This window comes from Puma concolor, chromosome A1 (genome assembly GCF_028749965.1).
Source record: "Puma concolor isolate L17-30 chromosome A1, mPumCon1.1.hap2, whole genome shotgun sequence".
Classification (NCBI taxonomy): Eukaryota; Metazoa; Chordata; class Mammalia; order Carnivora; family Felidae; genus Puma; species Puma concolor.
Genome location: NC_141667.1, coordinates 216,258,724 through 216,264,678, shown reverse-complemented (window position 1 = coordinate 216,264,678; position 5,955 = coordinate 216,258,724).

Below are 5,955 nucleotides of genomic sequence, written 5' to 3'. Positions count from 1 at the left end.
TTTTTTTTTTTTTTTTAAATTTTTTTTTTCAACGTTTTTTAATTTATTTTTGGGACAGAGAGAGAGAGAGCATGAACGGGGGAGGGGCAGAGAGAGAGGGAGACACAGAATCGGAAACAGGCTCCAGGCTCCGAGCCATCAGCCCAGAGCCCGACGCGGGGCTCGAACTCACGGACCGCGAGATCGTGACCTGGCTGAAGTCGGACGCTTAACCGACTGCGCCACCCAGGCGCCCCCAAGATAAGGTCTTTCTTAAATAAAGAGGGGAAATGCTGGCACAGCAGGGAGTTGTTTGCTCTGGAGCCATTTGCGGTTTGAATGTTGTAAGGAGGCAGCTATAGATTAGATTAACACCTGGGAGCCACAGATCCACGGTAGGGAGATATCGATGGCCTGGTCAGGGGGTGCAGAGGGCCCGGCGGGAGCAGGGCGGGGGGCAGTTAGTGGGCACTAATTGGCAGGAGGAGGGGGAGTTGCCTGTTATCTCATGTATTTGGGGTCTGTTAGTTTGGTTCTGTCATTCTGTTCGCCCTCTCTTTATTCCCCCTTTCTTCCTGGTTTCCCTGAGGTCCTGGCATAGTGTGCCTCTTGAAGCCCTGAGAGGTCTCCACAAAAGAGGGAGTGAGTGAAAGCACATAGTAGGGATGCTGGTGACATTGCAGGGAAGGAGAGGCAGCCGTGTTCCATATCGGCAGGAAGATTGGCACACGTCACCCCCCTTCCCTCCCAATCTACCTCCCATACCTCTCCATCACCTTCCCCACCCAGCTGGAATTAGAAAACCTGGGTGCCCACAGACTGATGTTCCCACATCTGGCAGAGTACAGCGCTCATGGTCCTGTTCTGCGATCGCTGGCTTACATCCTCCCCACCCCCACCCCGCAGCGATGGCTCTGGACTTCACTCTTGTGTCTCTGGAACACAGCACAGTGCCTGTCACTTGGCTCAAGTCAGTTTCAGATTTGTCTTGAATCTGGAGGACTCCCTTAGTCTGCACAGGTTCATGCACTGTCCCTCCCCACTTACCGTAATACTTATCTTTTAAAAATGGTGTGTTCTGGGGCCTCTTGGTTTGAAGACAACCAGAATGTTCACCAGGGGTGGTGGAACAGCATGAAGTTATATCCCTGGGGCAGAGGTACCAAGGCCCTGGTTGCATTCTTGTGTCTCTGCCCAGAGGTCACCTACAGCTTTGGAGGGCAATTCTCATACACTCCTGAGACCGTCACCCTCGAAAGGGTCCCTGGGGGATCTCTTGGTATTCTTGCCTAGCATAACTTCCTCCCCTTGAGTGTGGGATGGACTTAGTGACTTATTTCTAATGCATAGTATCCAACAAAAGTGATGGGGTGTCGCTTCTAAGATTAGGTTATAAATACTGTGATGTCTGTCATGCTTGCTCTCTCTTGCTCTCTTTGAGCGAGAAAGCCTGCTGCCCTACGGAAGGCTCATGGGGCAAAGAACTGAAGGAGGCCTTTGACCAACAGCTAGCAAGAAACTGAGGCCCTCAGCCTTCACCCCGTGATGAACTGAATCCTGCCAACAGCCCCCCCCAAGTGAGCCTGAAAGCCGATCCCCACACTGAACCTGGGGGCGCCTAGAGCTCCAGCTGAAACCTTGCTGCACTCTTATGAAAGACCCTGAGCAGAATCCCCCAGCTAAGCTGTGCCTGCGTTCCCAGCCCCCAGAAGCTGGGATATAACAATTGTGGTTGCTTTAAGCCACTGAGTTTCAGGGAAATTTGTTATGCTGCCATAGATAACTAACGCAACTCACTTGTCTCTTTGGCTGCAACACCTGCTGCGCTATAACTGAGAGCTTTCTCTGGCCACAGGAACATGCTTGGCCACATACGTGGCAGCCCAGAAGTGCCCTGGAGTTCATATCCCCAGGAGAGGCCAGCCAGTGAGTTACGGAAGTCAATGGACAGATGTTCCAGCTGCCTAATCCTTGGGGCACAATTCTAAAATGTGTTCTGTATAGTCTGTCAGTCTCGCCCGGGCAAACTGAGCCATAGTTACACGTAGAGGTAACCCATTCACTGAAACAGCCTTCATTGGCTTCTTCCCTTCCCTCATTTCCCCTACTGCTTACCATGCTCCCTGGGATCACCACCCAAACAAACTACTAGCATCCAAATCCTTTTTCAGGATCTATATTTGGAGGAACCCAAACTCAGCTAAAACCTCTGTATGGTATTTTCCAAAAGTTTCGCTAAGGATGTAGAATAACTAACAACCTCCAACAGTTGTGTTCCATCCCACTATTTAAGGCAATGACGAATCTCCTCTAGATCAAGCTGAATCACAACAGGATTTGCCTAGCACTTTTGCAACACTTTATATCTCTTCTCATTTCATAAATCTGCGTGGTTCTAAGAATCCTGGGACTTGTGTCAATGACAACCACAAACAACATGTGTTTTGGAGCAAATAGTGAAGCTGCGAGATTGGTCCCAAAGGATCTTGTGGATGTTGAAGCCAAAGGAAAGAGAGAATGGCTTGTGGTCTCTCCTCCTCACTGCGGAGTCCTTTATAGCTGGCTGTCTCAGTGCCGGCCACAGACCTGTTACCCTGCTGCCGTCCCACCTATTGAAATTAGACTTTTTTCCTCCTCAAACCATTTCTGGGCTCCTTTCTGGAGGGTTAGTTGAAAACGGACTTACTGGCAGGATAAACATAACTGAAGGTTGGAAATCCTCTCTGGAATGAGCTGATGGGGAATATGTGGAGGGAACATCTGAAATCTGTTGCTTCTTTTATTTTTATTTATGTATTTTTTAAATGTTTTTGTTTATTTTTGAGAGACAGGGAGAGTATAAGCGGGGGAGGGTCAGAGAGAGAGGGAGACACAGAAACAGGCTCCAGGCTCTGAGCCAGCAGCACAGAGCCCGATGTAGGGCTCGAACTCATGAACTGTGAAATCATGACCTGAGCCGACATCAGATGCTTAACAGACTGAGCCACCCAGGCACCCCCTGTTGCTTCTTTTAAAATAGCTACTATGTATAACACTAGCCCAGTGGTTCTCAGTTGGGGGTGACTGTGTCTCCCTCTCTCAGGACATTTGCTAATATCTGGAGGCATTTTTGATTGTCAGAACTTGGGGGAGGCAGGGAGCGGGTAGAGGGTAGGGAGGCTGCTAAATATCCTGCATTTCACCCGACAGCACCACAACAAAGGACCATCCGGCCCCAAGTGCCAAGAGTACTAAGGTTGAGAAACTCTGAACACCACAGCAATCTCTGAAAATAAAAGTGGGAGGATGTGGGTTCGTACGTAATGCTCTTGACAAATGAAACCAGTTCAGAAGGTCAAGAGCAAAGTTTTTTTTTTTTTAAAGGTCAGAAGCTAGGAAGCATTTGTTTCGAAGGAGAAAGAACGCAGTGGTTAGTGGATGGCTGTAAAGTCAAATGGGTGTGAGCGGGACTCCAGGGTCTGTACTTTTTTTTTTTTTTTATGTTTATTTATTTATTTTGAAAGAGAGAGAGAGGCAGAGAGAGAATTCTAAGCAGCCTCCGTGCTGGCAGCGCGGAGCCCAATGTGGGGCTCGATCTCATGACTATGAGCTCATGATCTGGAGTCGAAGTTAAGAGTTGGATGCTTAACTGACTGGGCCACTAGGTGCCCTTGCTGTACTTTCTTGCTCTGAGACCATGAGCAAATGACCTCTTGAAGCATCTGTTTCCCTGATTGTGAAGTAGGTATAGTGATGGTGCCCGGCAGCCTCATTGAGTTGCGATAACGAAATGAAAAGAGCATGTAAAGCATCTGGTATAAAGCCTAGGGCTCAGTCAGCGCCCAATACAGGGACACCTTCGATACTGTGGGTTGACCGGATTGCTATAAACTTTCAACTTGTAAAAAGTGCAGTATCTGTGAAGTGCAAGGAAATGAGGTGCACCTGTAACTGGAAGCAAGCTAGAGCAGCTACAGGAAAGACCAGGGGCCTGGAAATCAAGCCGAGCAGTGAGGAAGGGGAGCGTTCTGTTCCCAAAGTTATTCAGCATTAGGATGGAATCCTCTCTGAAATCCTGCTTGTGGAATCATCACAGGATCTTCCCTGCCACCCAGAATTCTGCTGCCTAATTTCCTGCTGGGTTTGTTTTTCATTTTTCGAGATTTATTTCTTGAATGTAAATAAACAGTCCGGGGTTGGGGCCTGTGGAGGCCTTCATACAAACGAAAGCCTTCTCACCGGGAGCTGAAGCTCAGACAAGGAGGTCGCAGAGCCTGTCTCCCGCCCCACCTTCCCCGGTGCTCCTTAGGAGGACGCCTCGGGTTACCTCAGGAAAACAGCCTGCACAAATAAAGCAGCCAAAGACAAATAAACGCTGACCCTTCTTGGTCTAATATTGGAGGCATGAGGCCTCAGGAGGAGAATGAGTCCTTACAGGCAGGGAGGTCTCCTGGATGCATCTGGTAGCGGGCCCCTGAGAGGGACACACACACACACACACACACACACACAGAGGAACGGGGTAGTGGGGGTGAAGAGGGGGAGGAGGGGAGAGGATGCAGTTTTGGTCTTTTACGGTCCCTTCTTGGAGGGGGCATCCCATCACTTTTGCCAAGTTCTATGTATTAGAAGAAAGTCACTAAGTCCAGCCCACATTCCAGGGCAGGAGAATCTACAAGGGCGCGAACGCCAGGAGCCATTTTAAGAGCAGCTCACCACAAGTGTGGAATGTGGGACATACACACCGTGCAGGCCCCGGTGGCCAGAGTTGACCACACCTTGCCCGCAGGGACGTGCATTGCTGCAGATCTGGGAGCTTGTGGGGTAACCTACGTTTTCAGAGGATTCACACTGGAGTGAAAGAGTAACTCTGGTCTGTGGGGCCTGGAAACTACAGTCAGGAATATGGAGTCTCTCTAACCTTTCGTCTGGCCCATTTTTATCTCAAAGCTATTGCAGTGGTTTCCTATGACTGCTGTAGTAAATGACCGCAAACTTGGTGAGTTAAAGCAACACAGATTCAGTCTCTTACAGTTCTGGAGGCCCGAAGTCTGAAGTCAGTTTCAGTGGGCTAAAGTCAAGTTATTGGCAAAGCTGGCTCCTCCTGGAGGCTCTTGAGAAGAATCTGTTCCCTTGCCTTTCCACCTCCTGGAGATTGTCCGTATTCCTTGGCTTGTGGCCCTGTCCCCCGCGTTCACAGTACACCTGACCTCTGCTTCTGTTATCACATCACCTTCTCTCTGACCCTGATTTCTTCCTTCTGACTCTTATCAGGACACTGTGATTACACTAGGCCCACCTGGGTGGCCCAGGATAAGCCACCCTGTGAAGACCCTTAATGTGATCCCAGCTGCAAAATCTTTTTGCCATTTAAATTTCCATTCACACATTCCAAGGATCAGGGCTTGGGTATCTTCCAGGGGCCATTCTTCAGCCTGCCACACTTATGTAACCGACACAGCCAATTAACGGGTCTTACTGTCGCCACCCAGTGCTATGACCGTTCCATTCTCTTAATCTAATGAATATTGGAATTCTGATCACAGGCATGACTTATGATCATTTTCTGTTAGATAAGAGAAAATAATCAGTTTTTACACTAGGCTTACCAGTTATTTTTACTCAAGGCTAGAAAAACAAATCTTATGTTTTAAAATTATGAAACTTCCCTCCATTCTCTTATTTTAGTTAATGTAAGTAATTTGAGTCTCAATTTCCCAAACAATTAATGTCTGTCTCTCACAGTACCTAGTTTAAAAGGCATGATGAAAATGTAAGCTATTTCTGTCATTAGCATGGGTGAAGAGGTTGTCATAGACTATTTTCCTTGTCCATTGGCAGCTAATGCAATAAATTTGAAGCCAGATTAACAGGGGCGCCTGGGTGGCTCAGTCGGGTAAGCGTCACGATCTCACGGCTCAGGTCACGATCTCACGGTCCGTGAGTTCAAGCCCCGTGTCGGGCTCTGGGCTGATGGCTCAGAGCCTGGAGCCTGCT